A 21,763-nucleotide genomic window follows, 5' to 3' on the forward strand; every position below is an offset into this window, starting at 1 on the left:
TTACTGGTAAGCAACTAGTAAAGTGCACTAGAGGTGCCCAGGGCCTGTAAATCAAATGCTACTACTGGGCCTACAGCACTGGTTGTGCAACCCACATTAGTAGCCCTGTAAACATGGCTCAGACCTGCTACTGCAGTGTCTGTGTATGCAGTTTTAAACTGCCAGTTCGACTTGGCAAGTGTACCCACCTGCCAGGCCTATACCTTCCATTTTACTATACGTAAGGCACCCCTAAGGTAGGCCTAGGTTGCCCCATGGACAGGGTGCAGAGTGTTTGAAAGGTAGGACATGTACTGGTGTGTTTTACATGTCCTAACAGTGAAATACTGCAAAATTTGGGTTTCACTGTTGCAAGGCCTATCTCCCTCATAGGTAAACCTGGGGGCTGCCTTTCAACAACTTTAAAGCACAGATTTCCTTCGAGGGAAGTTAGAAATATGGAGTTTGGGGTCTCAGAACTCACAATTTAAAAATGCATCTTTTAGTGAAGTTGTTTTTTAGACTGAGAGTTTGAAAATGCCACTTTTAGGAAGTAGGCATTTTCTTGCTTAAACCATTCTGTGACTCTGCCTGTTTGTGAATTCCCTGTCTGGGTCAGTTTGACAGTTGGGCTCCTCCTCCTCTAGTCAGTGACACAAAGGGAGCTGGGGTGTAGCCTGCATATCCTGACAGCCCATCTGAGCTAGAGTGGAGGGAGGAGTGGTCACTTACACCTGAAAGGACTGTGCCTGCCTTCACACAATGCAGCCTCCAACTCCCTGGTGTGCGTCTGAGGCCTGGCCTGGACAAGGAGAGATCTTGCAAACACTTGAGACTTTGCTTTGAAGTTGCCAACTTTAAAGGCAGAACAGGGTATAAGAAGAAGAACCAAAACTCCAGACTTTTAGAAGCTTTTCTAGAATCAAGAGGAACCTCTGCCCAGGAGAAGAGCTGAAGAGCTGGAGGAGGAGTACCATCCCTTTGCTGTGTTGCTTTGCTGGACTGGATCATGACACACTGCAAATCCAAGGTACTGTTTGCAGGACTTCCTGACACGTAGCTTGCCCGCAATGCCGTGGCCGGCCTGAAATGTTGGTTTTGTTGATCACGACGCCATGATAGCCCCCGGTGGAGTTGTTGACTTCAAGGAACTGTATTTTTGAGTAAATCTTGCAGAATTCATATCTCTATTACTGTGTGGTGGACTTGTATCGTATTTGGTCTTGTTTTGATTAGATAAATATTGCCTATTTTTTCTAAAACTGGTGTGGTGTCCTTTTGTAGTGTTTTCGTTTATCACTGTGTGTTATGTGCAAATGCTTTACACATTGCTACTGAGATAAGCCCGACTGCTCGTGCCAAGCTACCAAAGGAGTGAGCAGGGGTTATCTGAGCGGGTATCTCCCTTATCCTGACTGGAGTGTGGGTCCCTACTTGGACAGGGTGCAAACCGACTGCCAACTAGAGACCCTTTTTCTAACACTGTGCTCATTCAATATTTATATGGCCTCTTTTGCCCAGATGTTTCAACTTGCCAGCATTTGATTGACATGCTTGCTGATAAGAGCTGCATCTGAAACTATAGGATAATTTTGATATGCAACATAACATTGGCCCTGCCTATTGAGGATACAGCATTTTTGTAACCAAAAATCCTCTGCCTCAAGGATTTGAAATCTAAGGTCTTGTTCTAGAGTCCAAACACACTTATATTCCTAAATACATGCCAAAGCATTAAGAGAACCATCCATAAAGAGCATCCTAAACCTAAGGGCAACTTTTGTTTCCAACTTGTAGTTTGTCTGTCAAGTTGATTGATTAATTGATTGACTCTTCCATTCACCTTTTGACCTCTGAATCCACTCATCCATCCATTCATTTACCCTTTTACTCATCCATCCATCCTTTCACTCACTTTCATCCATTCACCCTTTTACTCATTCTTCCATCCATCTACCCTTTTACTAATTCATCTGTCTAACCTTTATTCCAGCCATCCATCTATCCTCCCTTTCACTCATTCATCCTTACAGCCATCCGTCCCGCCATCCATCAATCCACCTGTTCACATCCATCGTTCCATTCAGTCCATCCATCCATCCATTCATTCATTCACACATATATACATACATTTACCCATTCACTCATCAATTCATCACTCACTCATCCATCCATATTTTCTCTCATCATCCATCCATCTTTTCACTCATCCATTCATGCATTCACCCTTTCACTCAGCATCCATCTTTCCTCCCTTTCAATCACCTATCCTTACATCCATATTTTCACTCATTCAGCCATACAACTATCTATTCACCTTTTCACTCACCTATCCATCCACCATTTCACTCACACATTCATCCATCCATCAATTTAAGGTTTCACTTATCCATCCTTTCACTCACATTTCCATCCATCCACCCTTTCAATCATAAATCCACCCTTTCATCCAGCCATCCATCTATCCTCCCTCTTAATCAGCCATCCTTACATCCATCTTTTCACTCATTCTGCCATGCATCTGTCCATCCACCTTTTACTCACTCATCTGTTTCACCCACACATCCATCATCCATCCATTTACCCTTTCACGCATTCATCATTTCACTCACTTATCCATCCATACTTTCACTCATCAAGCCACCCACCCTTTCAACCAGCCATCCGTCTATCCTCCCTTTCACTCATTCATCTATTCTTTCACTCATCCATCCGACTTTACATCCACCCTTTCACCCATCCATCCAACTTTTTACTCATCCATCCACCCTTTCAACCCATCTAGCCATCCAACCTTTCACTCCATTGATCCACACATCCACCATCCATTTAACCTTTCACTCATCATCCATCCTTTCTCTTATCATCCATTCATCCTTTCGCACATCCATCCGTTCATCCATCCATTTATCAATCCTTCCTCCTTTTCACTCATCTATCCTTACATCCAGCCTTTGACTGATTCATCCATGCAACTATCCATCCACCCCTTCACTCATCGATCCAACACATTACTCACACATCCATCTATCCTTTCATTCACTCACCTTCCCAACCATTCGTGTTAACTATGAGCGTTTGTTTGCCGAGTTGCAGACAGAAGAGGCCCATCAAAAACCCCACCCCCACTGTAGCTGCTAAAGCGGGGAGTTGATGACGCCCCTGTGTTTAAGCTTCAGAACTTTGCCAAGAAGTTGTATGTTCCTGGCAAATCTCCCCACCATGCATCATATAAATATTAAAATTCTGCAGGTACGGTGATAAGCATACCTCTCAACAAACTGTTACTCTGATAAACTCCATTCAGAAAGCCCTTTAATTGGTATGATACTAGAATATCGAGTTTTTTATATTGTAGTACACACGTCATAGCAAAACTATGGACTACCACAATATTGACAAGAGTATAGAATTAATCATATATATACTTTACTTACTCCACATAAATATACATATGTTCATTCTTTGTATTTGGGGACTTAAGAGCAGTAAATCTATGCAAACTAATATTTATAGCAAAGATATTTTAGTTGGTTCTTGTAGCTTGATATTTCCATAGTCAATATCGTTTCATACAACCATTCAGTTTAACCTAACCCAATATGTGAGAGAGTCACCAACCCACCTAGGCCACACCATTGGCGTAATAGCTTTCAGAGAACTCATGTTGCCACCTGTATTGTGAAACATGGAGAAGCTGATTAAATCGGTCTCTCTGTAGTTAACTGAATGCTCTGCCGCCCTTGGCAGCCCCAAGTTTGCGAACACTAATGAGGTAATGGACAATAATGATTATGTCTACAAAAACGAATCCATTTATTTTTCACACTGTGTTGACCAAACTGTTAGAGGGTTACTTTAACTTTCTCATGAGAACTGCTTGCTTGAATGTCTTGTATTATTATTTGCTACCATGTTAATTTGATGTGTGAGACACCGATGTTCCCAGGAACCATCAACGGATGCACAGACTGGAGTACCGAGTGTTACAAAATTGTTACCTGACAAGCCGGACAATGGGAACAGGAGAAGAGGAGCCAATCATCGATGTGTGAAAGACAACTTAATTATATCTTTGATTTGGGGTTTAATTCTTATTGGATTGACTGTAAACGGTCGATTTCCTGACCAATTACAATGTGGGAAGCTCTTTAGGTGATTGTAACTTAGCCTGACTGCACAGAAGGGAAGCACCCTCATTCTATTCTGTTTTGGGAGGTCAGCAGTTCCTGATGACTTTATTCTTAACTTAAACTTTAAAGCTTCCTGACTTAATTGAAAGTAGTGTAAATTACTGAAAATGAAATTCTTCAAAGCGTTAAAGCGTACCCTAAGGGGTGATACGTTTATTGCAACTAGAATAGGGGAAATTACACCACCAGAAGGTACACCCGTCTATATCTATATCGTATTCGAAGAACAAGGTGCTGCACCATTTCTTTGGTTGAAAAAATGGTGTAAAGAAACAGAGAGGGACGGGCGCTTAGCGTTCCCTGCCCATGGAACATTTAATTTGAGGGTTTTGAAGAATTTGAGTAGAGTATTATATGATTTGAAACCTCCTCTGAGACCAGCCTAGTTCGAAGCTTTAGCCATTTGGGAACTAGTAGCCAGACAGCAACTGAAGTTTGAGAGGAGAATGAGGAAAGCTGGTAAGACTTTAGCTGAGGCAAGATGGGATTGTGAGCAGAAATGTTGGAGAACTGAGACTTTACAGGGAATTAAGCTCTTTCCTGCAATTACACAAGAGAACGCGAACAAGGCTAAACAGAGTACTAGAAGGAGGGATTCCTATCCTTCTAATGACAAAGAGCAGAGATCGACAGAGTCCCTGATCAGGCGCCCAACAAAACTTCTCACTCGGCTGCACCCGGCCACACTGCACAACCTACTCATGGAAACACAAGATAAGTAAAGGGCGCTGGGACCTTGCAATGTGGGGCTGGAGGAGTGTATATAGACTCTTTGGACTGTGTGGAGCAAGCAATCACTTATGAACTCGAGTGAAGGGGAGGAGAAAAGATATAAACTTTTGAGTCATTTTGTATATCACCTATTGGAGGTTGAGTAACCTGTTGAAGAAGCATTAGCCTCACATTTCTCCCTGATCAGGCGCCCAACGAGACTTCTCACTCAGCTACACCCGGTCACACCGCATAAACTACACATGCCAGATAAGTAAAATGGCACTGGGACCATGCAATGTGGGGCTGAAGGATTGCAGAAAGACTCTTTTGGACTGTGTGGATCAAGCAAATACTTATGAAATAGCGTGAGGGGGAGGAGAAAAGATACAAACTTTTGAGTGATTTTGTACATGAACTATTGGTGGTTGAAGAAGTATTAGCCTCACATTTTGCCCTGATTAGGCATGTAACGTGACTTCTCACTCGGCTGCACCCGGCCACTCAGCATAACTACTTGTGGAAGCAAAAGATTAACTAAAAGAGCGCTGGGACTATGGAATGTGGGGTAGGAGGGTCGTATATAGACTTTTCGGACTGTGTGGAGTAAGCAATCATTTAGGAACTAGCGCAAAGGGGAAGAGAAAAGATCGAAAACTTTTTGAGTCATTTTCTAAATGGGTTACTGGAGATTGAGCAACCTGTTGCAGCAGCATTAGGCTGCTCTGCAGGGTCGAACGAGGTGCTTGGGGTACAGCGGAAGCGGTCTGTGGTAGCCTGGATGTGGCTTGCTACTCTCTAACTCCCTTTCAGTGTCTCCCTTGATATTTGCATTTTCTGTGAGTTTTCCTCGACCCCACAATGAAACGCATGGCGCGTGATGTAGGGTCCAAGTCATGTACAGTCAGTAAATCCCCAAAACATTTAAATCCAAGACTCTGATTCCGGCCTTGAGAAGACAAAGACATGGTTCGAACAAACAAGACCTAGATGGGTCCTCAAGAGACGCCGAGGGGCTACAGGATCTGTTAACTACCCCTTCAGCTCTTCCTGGGTCCAGCCCAATAGATGGCCAAGAACTAGGGATATCGCAGCCATTTCAGATCGCTGAGCCTTTATCTCTACCTTCCATTCCCGCATTGAGTAAGTTGGCCAATGACACACAGGCAATCCTCTCTAGTGCAAATGCGGTCAGTACTTCACCTTTTGCCTTACCTTCTGCTACGGAACAGCACAAAGATAAGCCCTCATATCCTCTGTTTTGTACTAGTAGCAGAAATGTCAAGGGGGCAGTAAAAGAAAAAGTGAAAGAGAAGGAGAGAGTGATTATTATGGTCAAGGAGATCTCACATGGCAGTCAACCACCTTCCAGCACTGCAGTAAATTCAATATCAGAAGACTCATGCCATGCTTTCTCCAACTCGATATCTACTGGCGAAACCATCCTTTTACAGGCTCTTTATCCCCCTCCACCCATCCACGATCCGGCTAAAACCTCAGGAGACATAACTGTTGTCTCATCAATTGAGGATGTGCCCATTTTTGAGACTACAACAAACTTATTAGTGGCGATAGGACAAGTTAATCAGAAGATGATTTTGATCCAGATAGAGTCCACCCCAAATTAGATGCCCCCTATGCAAGCATAGACAATCCCAAGATACACCCCCATAACAGGATCACAGACAGAAATGTCTGCAATACCAAATCAGAATACTGGAATAATATAACTGAGAGTGTCAAATGCCAGGTCCGGTCCGGATGCAGTATCAGTACCAGATACCATAGGCTCAGTCATACCCTGGTTGCCCAGGAAAAGAACAGGAGCAGCAAGCAGAACATTCTGAATCTGAGTGTAAAAAGGAAAATGTTTAATGAAAACACAAGAATGATGACTCCCATGAGACCAACATTTGATGAATTACGTCCATTAATAGATTTGGGTTCCCTTAAGGACTCCTCCAAATATTCAAGGGAGATTCCAGACATGCCCCAGTCCAAGCATGGTGACACCAGAGTCCCCGGGCCTAACGTTACAGCAAGTGGCAGGTCTGAGTAATAATAACATCTCATTGCAAGGTTTGACAGCTCAGCAGTTAACTGAATGGTTAGAGAAAATGAGTAGCACCCAAGGTGATTCCAGTGGAGAAAGTGCCCTGAAGAAACAGCACAAAGATAAGCCCTTGTATCCTCAGTTTTGTACTAGTAGCGGAAATGTCAAGGGGGCAGTAACCACCTTCCACCACGGCAGTAAATTCAATATCAGAAGGCTAATGCCATGCTTTGTCTGACTCGATATCTACTGGCGAAACTCTCCTTTTACAGGCTCTTCATCCCCCTCCACCCATCCACAATACGGCTAAAGCCTTGGGAGACATAACTGTTGTCTCATCAACTGAGGACATGCTGGGTCAGATCTTGGAAGAGCTACAGGCAATAAAAGTATCTCAGGAGGAGGCTCGTAAATAAACTAAGGAACAGTTGAGTCTGCTAAATGCCAATCTAATCCATCTTTCTACATGGGTCTCTCAAGTAGAGCAGAGGGTTTCAGATTTGGAGGATGGCAAAAAGCAACAGGAGTCAGCAACATCACAGATCGAGTCAGAAGGAATTATAATTTAAACCGGATGAGGTGGAGGACAGATCCTGATGCTCGAATTTGAAGTTTATAGCGGTTCCTGAAGAGATCGAAACATCATCGTCAGTGATCTCGGATCTCATCTATAAATGTATTCTTCCAGATAACGCCGTGGCTAATGATGATCTCTCCATTATTCGGGCACCCAGGGTCCCTCCAATGCGTGCCACAAATTCAAAGTATCCTCGTACCATATTGATAAACTTCGGGGACTACAAGAGCAAGGAACAAATTCTGTCCCAGGCTATAAGAACAAGAAATTTTAACTCTGGTGATAACTTCAGTTTCCGTATTTTTTCTTACATGTCTATTTCTGCCACACGACGGCATCAAGAAGTTGTCGGACTCATTGATGATTTTAAGAGACTTGGAGCCCCAGCTGGCATTGCACAATTAGCTAAATTGAAAGTGTTTCATAAATGGCAGGCTCATATTTTCCAGGGAGTGCCGGATGCTAAGACTTTCTTGGGGTTGCTAAGAAAGTAATGATATTGTATCAGGAAACTGTGCTATTAGGGAAGGGTGAATTAGTGAGCTCTGTGCTTTGTTCATTTTTTGCTCTGCTTTGCTGCTTTCCCAAGGTCTTGGTTCCAGGAGTGTCTGCTAGTGCACTCTATCTCCGGGTTTGGGGGGAGGAACATTGGGGAGGGGATCACAGGTTGGTGGGGCCATGACGGATTGGGCCCTTTTGGGGAGGAGGGGGCTATCCCCCTTCTGGTGGGGGGATTCATTCACTAGGGTGGGAGAAAAGAGCAGACAACAAAAAAAAGTACTGAGAGTTTGGTTGGGTTAGGGCTATGATTCTGTCGCATGATGATAGAGCCTGGTAGAAGAGGGTCTGGGAGCAAGCTAAATGTTATCTCTTGTCATTTATATGGGGCCAATTATCCTGTAAAGTTTGCTGCTTAACTTAATTGGGTAAGGGCATCGCAATCTCAGATTTTTATCTTGTAGGAGACTCATTTAAAGTGTCAAGTTAACGAGCTGAAACTTTCTAAATTTATCACACATGCGTATTATGCATCTGCCAATGCCGCGGTTCGAGGGGTGGCCATATTAGTGACGCACAAATTTCCTGGGAAAGTCTATGAGATCTATAGAGACCCTCAGGCACGATGGGTGGTAATTACCACACTCATCTCGAATCACCACATTCATTTAGCGAGTTTTTACGGTTCAATCGAAGACGATCCTAGCCCTCTTCAGTGTCTCTATAATGTTCTGAGTACACTTCCCGGGCTTTTTACTATTGGTGGGGATTTTAATGCTATTTCGGACACTCAGATGGACATTTCACGTAAGAACAAAACTCAGAATAAATCTAGAGTCTCCCGACGGCTGGGTAAAATTATTTCCGATTTAGCGCTAGTTGATGCATGAAGGGCCGATCACCCTCAGAACTATGAATTCACCCGCTTCTCAAAAAAATATAATACATTCTCTAGAACTGAGGGGAAACAACATCTTATAAATGTTATACAGTCAAATTAGCCAAGAAAAAGGTAAAAGAGCTTCAACAGGAACTTAATCAGACTTCTCATGATCCAGTGGCAACTTTAAGATTGAAAGAGGCACAGGTTAAATTAAGGGACTACTTTATATCTCACAAGATAGTCAATCAACACACAAGTTCCCAGAGACTCTATGAAGAGAAAGAACATGTGGGTACATTTTTAGCCTCGTCTGTGAAAAAAAAGTCTAGTAAAGATATTATCAACACCAATTCTGATGAGGGACAAGGTATACACGTCAACCATTCTGAAGCTGTTGAAAGTTTTTTTTTTATTCCACTATTCAAAAATATATGCTTCCTCTCTTCCAACTAATGTCCAGCTGATCAATCAATACCTTGATGCGCTGAACTTACCAGCGCCTGACGAGGCATCTCGGGAGAAACTCGTAACACCTATCTCACTTCTCGAAGTTAAGGAGGCGATTATGGCTTCATCGAATGAGAAGGCCTGTGGGGAAGATGGCCTCCAGGACGAAGTTTATAAAGATCTTCTAGACCAGGTAGTCAAGTTTCTAGTAAGTCTTTTCAACAATATTCTTAAGGGGCTGAGATTCCAGCATCTTTTACAAGGGCCACTGTTATCAGCTTTTTAAAAAAGATAGGCCACCTCAGAAACCGGATTCTTATTGGCCAATTAGCTTACTTAATTTTGATTATATACTTTTAGCAAATATTCTGGCACAAAGAACGGCCTCAGTAGCACATGGTTTAAATCATGAAGATCAGTGTGGCTTTCTGCCGGGTAGGCTGTTAGCAACCAATACTAACTTCTTAATCTAGGCTATCAATTATTATTTCCACTATAATAAGCCAGCCGCCATTATAATACTGGATGCTGAGAAAGCATATGATTTAGTTCAATGGAAGGTGGTTTTCAGGATCCTAGATAAGTTGAACTTTCCCAGTCAGTTTATCCAGGTACTGCAAAATATTTATTCCAAGGCCCAAGCTAAAATCTTGGTCAATGTACATATAGCAGGAACTTTACAAGTTTGTTGCGGCACACACCACGGATGCCCCCTTTCTCCAGTGTTCTTTGCACTTTTCATTGACCCTTTAGCTGCGACGCTGTGCCAAGATAATTCTATTCTTACTCCCATTCCTCATGCACCCAAATTGAAACTGCCTGCTGACAATATGATTCTCTATCTCTCAGCGGAGCCCGCAAATATTTATAGGGCTTTTGCAAAAATACCGTATTTTTCAGATTTAGGGGGATATAGGATCAATCACTCCAAGTCTGAAGCTTTGCTATTTAATGCCACCGATAATACTCTTCCTCTTGATATACAGGCCCAGTTCCAACTTTCTCGCCCCATTAGGTATTTAGGTATATATCTATCGCACAACTTCCCAGATCTTTTTTTTAAAATTATATATCTACCTGTAAGAAAGCGCAAGGATTGTTGCAGGTATGGCAAGGTTCTTCATTGTCAATTATTGGACTGTGGAGTTGGTCAAATTGAGGATTCTTCCCCTTTTTTTGTTTGTTTTTTCAAGTGTGATTATTAAAATCCCTCAAAAATTCTTTAAAGATCTTGAGATGATACTTCGTCAGTTTACATGGGCCAGTAGAAAACCTCAGTCTCAGCTAAAAATTCTATCCCCATTGGTCGAAGATGGAGGGTTATCTCTACCGCATTTTGGGAAGTACTATGAGGCTGCTCTTATGGATTGGGGTACCAGAGCTATTTTATCTCCCAACCTAAGTTTTTTTCCCAAGACTATATCAGCAGGATACAGTATACAGCCTGCACCTTTTCTCAAGTTTTCACGACAGCCCAAACTCACTAGATACAAAGTACCCACGTTAATCTGTGCTAGGATCTCACAATTTTCTGAAATACCAAGTCCTCACTTTCCACCCAGCAGTTTCACTTGATGACTCAGGGATGATGGGTCTAAAGTTGATTTCATCTCACGTTAACCAATGGGAAAGGCTGGGGTTTACTAGATTTTCTGATTTCATAGTAGGCAATCAAATCAAGACCTGGGCACAATGTCATGGGGACGGAGTATTCATTCCAAATATCCTTAGATTTTCATATCTTCAGATCTTGCATTTTCTGCTCCTGCGCATTACAATTGTTGACCTATCTTCTCCCTTAATCTCTCAGGGTTTTTTATGGAAACCAGAAGGGAATAGGCAATTGGTACCGGATTCTGAGCTCCCAGATTAAAGCGACACAAACAGGGATGCAGGGGAGTTTTCCACAGCAGCAGCAAGAAAATATGTGGTTGCAGAACCAGACGAAAGGTAGATGTGGAATTGAAAATATTAATTGTGATCCAGATTTAAAAACAGATGTTGTTCAGAATGATGTGACAGGAATGAAGAGATTGTTGCCATGTCATGCTTGCGGAGGCCTCGGACATTGGAAACAGGATTGTCCAATGTTAGGTCAGGAAGGTGTTTGGCAAACGAGCAAAATCAATTCTTTCCCAAATACAAGAGGACTGAGAATGAGAGGTCAAAATCCAAATTTTCAAAATAATGTGAACTCAATGCAAAATGTCCAGCTCATGCAACAAGTGCAAATGCCACGTTTGCAGAGGCCCCATTCACAGCAAATGCAGCCTCAAGTGCAAATGATACCTACACAACAAATTCAAATATCTAAAGCCCCAATGGAGCAGCAGCAGGTGATTCTTCCTCAGCAGGTCACAAAGTAAAGGTTTAACCAGAGTAATAACACAGTACAACAATTTCCACTACACAGTGAGGATGAAGCGAATGATGATTGGGTGAGTGAAAGTTCGGATGCAGAGGAATGCATGTTAGCAGCTTCATTAGAAGTAGATAAGAAAGGTCCATACGTATGTGAAGGGAAACGTTATGGGTCACAAAGTCTAATTTTTAGTTGACACAGAAGCTACACACTCTACGGTGAGAACTGCAGAAGTTCCAAACTTGCCACTTTCAGGGAAGACAGTGCAGATCGTAGGAGTTGCCAATCAGTATTTGACAACTCCATTCACAGAACCAGTTCAGTTTAAAATTGGACATTTTGAAGGATTACACAAATTCATAGTTTGTGACCCAGTCCAGTATCCTTATTAGGGAGAGACTTGCAAGGCAAGACAAGATGTTCGATTACTTGCTCGAACGATGGGATTACCATCCAGACAAATAGTGATGATGAAGATGACTTACCTGCCAAAAAGGATTGTGACACAGTGAATGAGAAGTACCCTTTGATCAGTTTCTTTCCAGTTTTCACAGCAAGAGATCTTCCTTTTGACTCACAGGGAACAGTTAAAATGAAAGTGCAGGATTTTACAGGAAAATATCAAAGGAGTTGAGCCAGTTAAGGTCCCGGTCAAGGTAAATGTAATTTTCCCCAGATACTTCAATACCACATGACACAGGATACAATTGAAGGGATTGCCCCTATAATTGCAGAATTCGTAAACCAAGGTGTTTTAAAAGAAGTGGTGAGCAGCCCATGTAATTCACCGATAATGGGTTTGCGAAAGCCATGTGGGAAATTTTGAATTGTTCAGGATTTGAGGAAAGTAAATGATATTGTGATTAAATGTTGTCCAGTAGTGCCAAATCCAGCAGTGATTTTGTTTCAGATCCCATGTGATGCTGAATGGTTCACTGCAGTGGACCTATTACAAGCATTCTTTTGTTTATCTCTTCAAGAGGATAGCCAATTTATTTTCTGTTTCAAATTTTGGGATCAAGTCTACTGTTGGTGCAGAATTCCTCAAGGATTTTCAGAGTCAGCATCCATTTTCAACCAGATCCTGAAAAAGAATTTGAAGTCATTGGAAATGTTTTTCAAATCGACATTGCTCCAGGACATTGACAAAAGTGCCATGTCTTTTGGACAACGAAAAAGGGTTGTTGAGAGTACCAACAACTTCTAGGCCAACTCTAGAATTGGAGAGGTGAGAAGGAGAAACAGAGACTGAATCTGAACAAACTGAAAGCAGTTCAAACTCTCCTGCGAGAGACGAAGTGAAGGAAGTACAGGAGAGTGAAAAGTGAACCAACCTCAACCGAGGTAGCAGGAGAGGCTAGTTAGAGGAGGGCTCCCCCAGAAGCAGACGGTCTTGAAAGACAGACAGAGCAAACGACAGACCCAGAGGGGGAAGGAGTTGAGGCGGATCAGAGACAAAACGATCTGACTCCTCTGGGACCAGTAGCAGGTACATCAAGAGAAAATCCTGCAGAACCAAAAGTTGCCAGCCCAAACTGAAAATACCATTGACCAACGGTACACTGAAAGGTGATAAGTGGCCAAAATCACAAGTTAAGAGGAAAGAAGCAATTACAGTGAAGAATTGAAGTAGGAGTAGACACAACGAGAAAAGAAGACTTGAGTGATGGAGAATTAAGTGGAGATCGCAGATTGAAAAGAAAGCTAATTGTGAATCAAAGGTACGCAGGTGCTGAATAGGCATATGCAAAGACAAGTGAATGGTACAGTGAATTTTTGTCTTTTTGTTTTGATTGAGATATCTCAGGTCAATATTTTGGCACGTGAAGAAGATCAATTAACTGAACTGTGTAAAAGCTGTAAACTGAGAAAAGAAAGAGATGGTTGAAAGCAACCGGAAAATACTTTTTGAAATAACTTGATTTGACAAACTTCTAAACTGATTTTGACAAACTACCTATTTTTGATAAAGGGCGCTGGAAGAGAGACTGAAAGTTGTAAATAATCACTAAAGAAAATTTACGATTTTTGTTTTCATTTTTGATGCATAGTTTTTCTCTTCTACTTTCTGATTCTTTACAGATCATGAGTAACCAAAAACAGCAGGTTAGGAATAATAGGTACTGTAAATGCATGGGTATTCGTTTGGCGATTGTGTGCATGATAGGGTGTTTGGTATTGATTGTATGACTTTTCTTTACAATATTGTAGCTAACTATACCTCTGCTTTAGAGACAACTACTACACTCAGAGAGTTAGTGAAGGTTAGGTTAGATGAGAAGTATTTACATGATGGAAACAACCAAGGAGATCTTTCTTCTAATGTTTTCTATCGATTATTTTGTGAGTATGTTGAGACAATGAATGCAAGAGAGTGTTATGTGTGTACACTGATTCCTTCATCAGTAGAGGAAGGAGTTACTTACCATAGTTTGCCTCTTACTTACAGAATAAGCTGTAGTCTTTTACTAACAAGATTCTATAACCAGGAGTGCATTCAATATTTCTTTTCAAATCACAATGTTGTGTTTTCATTTGTCTCTATAATTAAGTACTGGAGTAGTGTAGCTAAAGAGAATAGTTTAGAACTAGTGACAGGGTTCTTTGAGCTTACGTTAACATTTGGCACAGCTTATGCCCACCGCAACAACTTGACATGCTTGCTGACACCCGTAGAAAAGAGCTTCTTAAATCAGACAGATGATAAGAGAAAGGCATTAAATGTGAGGTTAGAGAAAGGCTTAGAAAAGAGGACATTTAGAAATGATAATGCATTTAGCGAAATAAAGACACAAGGGAAATCAGCTTTAGAAGCACACCACATAGGGAAGCTTTGTGTATGTAGGCCTAAATCTAAAACTGATACGTTGTTTGTGGGAACGAGTGAATGTAGACATGTGTATTTGTGTCAGAGTAAGTGGACATTTACGTTGAATGGACAAGACCCAGCAGTTCCAGGAGTTTATTACATCTGTGGACCAAATGCATATTACCAAGAGGATGGTATGGCACATGTTATTTGAGAATAGTTTTCCCAAAGATATTTCAGCTTGAGAATCTGAATAAAGTACCTAAAGTGACTGAATTACATCATGTTAGACAAAAGCGAGAATCTTCTTCTGGCATAGTGGGAGATATTTTTGGAGCAATGATTCCCTCACTGGGAGTTATTCTAAATTCGGTGAAAATTCAGAAATTGTCTACTGTTGTGGATAACATGCTGACAAAGTTTTCAGGAGCCAGGATCCTAATGGATACAGAAATGGCTGCGGTAAGATCTATGACTCTTCAGAACCGCCTTGCGCTAGACATCCTTTTACAAAGGAGGGCAGAGTTCGTAGAATGCTGAACTGGCAACATTACTGTACATTCATACCTAATAATAGTAAAGAGATTAGAGGCTTAATTAACATTCTAACTAATGAGAGCACCTACGTAAATGAGCTGAAAGAACCTGGAGCTTGGGAAAAGGTTAGCAAAGGTTTTGCTTCTGTTGGAAAGTGGCTTGGCAACATTGGGAAAGGGGTAATATTAAAAATAATACCAGTAATATTGATTATTGTGATTTGCATAATTGGAACATGGGGAATTTATAAATTGTATCATGTGATTAAAATGAAGAAGCTGAAAAATGATCAGAGTAGGGAAGAAATAAAAATGGAAAGATTGTTTAGGGAAAATTTGAAAAGGGATAGAAGAAATAAAAGTTATAGGGAGAGCAAATTTTAGGTGAACAGAAATGTGTATGGAAGATGTAAAGTGTGATGACACATTTAGGCCCTCATTCCGAGTTTGGCGGTAACCTGATCGCCATGCCGGCAGCGGTGTTATGACCACCGCTAAGGTTGCAGTGCAGACCACCATATAACGAGTAAGGCGGTGAACCCAACGCAACACAGACAACTCACCGCCAGCACCGCCACCTCCAACAAGCAGCATCTGGCGACAGAAGGCAACTTCATGCTGACGGAAGCCAATGTCCCGCCTACCATATTCCGAGTCACCATTCCGCCAGGATGTCCGGGGCGGGCTAGCCAATACGAAAAACCTGGCAGAAAACTGAAAGTACAAAAGGAGACACAACTCTCCAGGCATAGAGACGTGTCCGCGGCCTCCATGGCAAACAAACTGCAAGTCTTCCCAGCGTTGTATCTCGCCAAACACCTTCAGGGCCACTGACAGTGATGAAGATGACAACCGTAAGTATGCCTAGCACAGAGGGAAGGAAATGGAGGTGATACACTCCCACACATAACACACATTCCTCGCACAGATAGCAAAGGCCACACACTGGCACACACAATATACGTCAATGCCAAGTTCCCAATACACACACAAAGCCAAACAGATATGTGCCAAACATACAGCACAACGCACACAAACACCACCAACACACTTCATAACCACACAACGACAACTAGATCACAACCACCTAAATGCAGGCATAGACAGGCACATTGTTTGACACCACACATACACACACACACCATGAACTGTATGTAGCAATGACACACAATCAATAGCAGTGAAAACACATCCAAACAATGACAGAGGTGACACATCATATGCAACCAACAATCAAGGAAATACACACATGCAGCACCATACATACGGTCGCACACAACACCCCATACAATCCCACAAGCAAACAGTCAGAGACATTACAACATGCCCATGGCACAACCCATCTACCCAGCGCATGTAACATAACCCATACACAGACCTCACACACCGTTGCACACAGATTTCACACCACCAAGTAGAAGAAAACCAGGACAAGCATCTCATCTTGCCAACCACAGCAATGTAGGCAGATATAATTGGAACCATCAAAAAATATTATAGCTATATACAAAATCTACCAGATGGCAAGTCCAATGTGCTTTAATGCAGAAACGCATAAAGTCTATGTATCATGGGCCCAACTTGACTCTTGACAGCAAATAGGACTCCACGTCATAGGCTTCAATGGTACAGGCAGGCACCTCAGGGGTGTGGGGATGGTGGGGAAGGCTTGGATGTGGAAGGGGCATGTTTTGGTCTGGGCTTGGGAGGGGTGTCTTTGGAACTGGGAGGAGTGGATTCCTTGCTGGGTGGAGGAGCAGGGGAAACACCAGAGGGGCACCTGAGGAATGGGAGCTGGAAGGGCCTGCGAAGGACAGGAGGACATGGCGTTTATGGGGAACATCGGGTGGGAGAGGAGTAGAGAAGAGGTCAAGGGCGGCAAGGAACATTTTCTTAGGCAGACCTGGCAGTCACATGATTGAGGGTTGGGAGTGGAGGTAGAAGGAGTGCTCCTTTGACGTATTTATGTGCTGTACGTCGATGCTGGCGTGTGCAATGTGTTCCTGTGTGTGGTGGATGAATATTGGGTGGGTGATTGGGTGCGTGTGCATTCATTGGGAGGAGGGGGGTAGAGATGCAGGTAGAGCGTATAGGGGATGTGTGAGTGAATGTTGCAGTTGTGTGTGAAAGTGAGGTGGATGTGCTGCAGGTGGCAGAGACTGTAGTCGTGGTGAGTGCGGATTTGGTGTGTGGGGTGTGTGTCTGTGAGTCTGCTGCTGTGGTGTTTGAGGGCATGACAGGAATGCTAGCAGGACCACTGTGTGATGATGCAGTGCTGGAAGGTGTGAGTGGAGATGTGACTGTAAGGGAGGAGGTGGAGGGGGAGGTGTCTGTTGTTGTGTTTGCAGATGTGTGTTGTGTGTGTGCATACTGCGTGAACGTTTGTGATGCCTATGAATGTCTGTGCGCACCTTTTCTGTTGTAGTCGGTGTATGCTGGTCTGTAGGTGTGCTTTGGACGGGTGTAGGAAGAGGGGTCATGGATTGGGAACAGGTAGCTGGAGTGGGGGACGGAAGATGAAGGGACACTGGCTGCCATCAACGAGAAGGCCAGAGCCTGAAACAATATCTGTAGGCCAGACAAGGCACGCCTTCCTGGAGTCCTGTCCTGTACTTGCCTCTTCCCTTGGCCCACGATTGCCCTCCCACTGGCCCTTGGTCCCTGTACCTGTGCCACTGGTGCAGTGTACCCCCTCCCACTGACACGAGGACCGTCATTGTCTTCGGTTTGCACTGTTGACTCCTGCCCCTGTCTTGTGGGGCACACTGATGTTTGATGTGACCTAGGGACATTGGTATTGGAAGGTGGGCTCTGCTGTTCATTGGCTGCCACAAGGGAGGTGGTTTCAGTTGTGGGCAGAGTGAGGCTGGTGGTGGTGGACTGACCACTCATGCCTGATGGGCCAGGTCCATCGTCCATATCCAGACTTCCAGGGGAGTCCTCCCCTACTGGACCTGCTTCCAGGCCTGGGCTTTCTGTCACTAGGCTCCTTTGCTGTGTGGCAGTACTTGGGAGACCTGTGTAATGTGAGGTTTTGTGCCAGATGATGGTATTGTAGCATTGACACACATTCTTGTATGCCATCATTGACTGGATTTGCAGCGCAGGAATGGTATTGGCATTTACCAGTCCACTGCTTGTGTTACCATCAGTGGAATGTTGCAATGGGCCTATTTTGGAGAATAGTTAATGTTTGTTTTGCTACTGTCATTGCCATGTACTGATGAGCATTCCTTATACTTATTGTTGATGGGGAGTGACATGGTCTAACGTGCAATTGCAGAGATGTGATGTGGATGTAGCAGTCATGCAAGGATAGGGAGTGTTGCATTGTGGTAGTTGTGGTACTTGCTGCAGTGTGAGGTGTCCATGCACTACGTGGGCCTGTGAGGGAATGGTATCAGTAGGGTGCTGTGGCATCCAGTGGTGGGTATTGGGTCCATGGTAGGCCTGTGCACGTTAGGATGGTGTAAGGGGATGAGAGGGTGGTGGGGATACATTCTGTGCACTGGGACATGTTGGCCGGGGAGTACAGTTGACTGACCAGTGTCCAATCCACAAGGTATTCCGGTCAGCCCTTCTGGATGTAGAATGGCCAGGACCTTCTCCTCCCACTGTGACATTTCTGGGGGAGCCAGTAGGGGCCCACCACCAGTCCTCATGATGGCGATTTGGTGCCTGGAAGCCATGGCCCGTACCTTCCCCCGTAGGCTGTTCCACCTCTTCCTGATGTCCTCCCTTGTGCGTGGATGGTTCCCCACTGCATTCACCTTGATGACTATCCTATGTCATAAATTGTTCTTCCAGGCCATGTTTGTCTGCTGGACCTGTGCTCCAAACAGTCACGGCTCCACTCTGACGATTTCTGCAACCGTTACCCTCAGGTTTTCTTTTGTGGTGCTCTGGTGGTTGTGTTGTGGGTGTATGTTGTGCAGGGATGATGGGTGTGCTGTTTATTCATGTTAGTGTTTTGTAGTGGTATGCGCATGTGCTCTGTGGTGTTTGTGTGCAGTGGTGTGGTATGTGATGCGTGTTCAGTGTGATGGTGCCTGTGGTATCTAGGCACAGTGCATTCTTTCAGTCTGTTCTTGCCTCACTCTGTCAGAGTTTCTGGTTGCAAAGGGTTCTGGGTATGTGTGGGGGGTGTTTTGTAGTGCTGTGGAGAGGTGTGTGTGTGTCTCAGGTGTTGGGTAATGGTATTGTCCAATGTGGTGCAGTATTCTGGTGGTGGTGCCTTTTTTTCCCGCCTTTTTTTCCCACAGTGGTTCGGACCGCCAATGGATTGCCACTGTGTTGGGACAGCGGTGCTGATTTGTGAATTGTTATTTGGCAGACGGGATGCTCTTGGCGTGGCAGTGCTGGTGGGGGAGCCGTCTCCTTCACACCATGGTTTCGGCTGACTGTGTTGTTTTTTGGGTGTATTCTGGGTGGTGTTGTGTGGGTGACATGTAATTCGGCATCTTCACATCGCCATCACTGGCGGTCTTTCGGCGGCCGCTTGCACAGTGGTCTTCGGTAATAACCGTCAAACTTGGAATGACCACCTTAGTCATCAAGGATTGTGAAGGCTGAATTTATTACTAATTAATTTTATGCATTATGAGTTATGAATTTGCATAGAAATCAGATTAACATAGAAAATAATGTGCAACTTAGGAAGTGTGCCCACTTGAGTGGCGGCCATTAAATAAGTAATGCTTTTAGAAGATGCATAGTGATTATTATTCAAAGTGTACGTGTAGAGAAATTATGGTAAAATATTACATTAATGATTTTATGTTATGTATTTGCTTATTAATTGTAGGCCTTAAGTTAGCAAGGTGTGGGCCTAGTTTGCACAGCCTCATATTAAACTGCAATGTCTGAAGAAAATTGTGGGAATGTATGTCCACAAAAACTAATATATTTATTGTTCACACTGTGTTGATTAAACGGTTAGCAGGTTTCTTTAACTTTCTCATGAGAACTGCTTGCTAGATGTCTTGTTTTGGTATTTGTTTACAATGTTCATTTGATGCGTGAGATAGCAATGTTCCCATGAACCAACAATGGATGCACAGACTGGAATACGGAGTGTTACAAAATTGTTACCTGACGAGCCAGTTGATGGGAATAGGAGAAGAGGAGCCAATCATCAATGTGTGAAAGATAATTTAATTATATTTTTGATTTGGGGATTAATTCTTATTGAATTGACTGTAAACGTATGATTTCCTGACCAATTATAATGTGGGAATTTCTTTAGGTGATTGTAACTTAGCCCGAGTGCACAGACAGAAAGCGCCCTCATTCTATGCTGTTTTGGGAGCTGAGCAGTTCCTGATGACTTTATTCTTAACTTTAAACCTTGATGGCTGAATGATTGATGCTGTCCATTGGAGATTTGCTCTTAAATGGTTCAGATTGCTTAAAACCCCTGTGTCTGAGCCATTCCCTTATATTGTACTTTGCTGAAGAAGACCAAAAGGATGTTGAACTGACTAAGAGAATCGCAGCTTGCCGATCCATATTAAGGAGAGGTATAACAAAATGGTATTGTCTTGGTTGTAGATTTGTTATTTGTTACTATGTACCAACCACTGTTTTGTTAGAGCCATAGCTAGATGTTTTATCCAAATTGCTTTTGACTAAACTGTTTTGCATGAAGCCCAAATGTGCTATTCTAATTAGAAGGTTAGCTAGGAAGCCACAGAGAATGCTAGCAAATCATTACTAAAAGAGTCAATGTTGTTCATTTGCTGAATCTAAATGTATGCCATTTCCAATGTGCATTTATTCTTGCTATTGATCTGTACTGTGATTCTAGAATGTCTAATAGCCAATGCTCTAGCTAAATTGAGATCTTTTAGAAGATTTAGTGACCGGTGTTGTTTGTGTATGTATACCATTTGGTTTTGAGACTGATTTAAGTGATATTAGCATTGTTAACTTAGGGAAATAAACGTTTTAACTTTTACTAAAAGGTATAGTTATTTATGGCTGAATAGGTCATGGTGTGTGAAGATTATTGAGTCCTGAGATACATTTGTTGATGTTTATTAATTATGATGATGTATTCGCATTAAATTTGGGACTTATGGTGGAATCACTCTAAGCATAGTCAAAAGGTCCAACGACCTATAACGCATCCACTTATAAATTAAAATGAAAAGACCAAATAAGGACTGACGCGCTAACACTCATTCAGGTGGACTTATGTTATGTGCAAAAAACACCCCCACCGAGTGAAACATAATTTGCACATGGGATCCGTTTATTTTTTAGGTTTTCAAATTTTAAATGTGGAATAATGTGCAAAAATGGTCTATGACTTGAGCACACAGTACTAATTCTGCACAACACTTTTGCCCTCAATATTTCTGCCAAATGAAACTTGGAGGAAACTGCATGTCCAAAACACAGAAGTGAGCGCAATTTGAACAATTCCTTAGTGAGTGCAAAATAAAAATCTGGTTTTCCACTTTTCGACTACCTTGGAGGGGGCCTCCGGGTTTCACATGACAAACGGCTAAAAAAGCAATGGAGCTCGATTCTTTAAAAGTCTTTTTGTCTCACCTTGGCCACGTGTCTTCCCTAGTGAATCATAAAATTATCAATGGTTTTATCTCACATACTGTCAGTGCTTAACCCCTTAGCTGCTGGGCCTTCCCCCCAAGCCCCCAAATGCTGAGCCTTTTTTGGCTATTTGGGGTAGTTTTCGCTTAGGCCTTCATAC

This window comes from Pleurodeles waltl, chromosome 12, assembly GCF_031143425.1.
Source record: "Pleurodeles waltl isolate 20211129_DDA chromosome 12, aPleWal1.hap1.20221129, whole genome shotgun sequence".
Lineage (NCBI taxonomy): Eukaryota > Metazoa > Chordata > Amphibia > Caudata > Salamandridae > Pleurodeles > Pleurodeles waltl.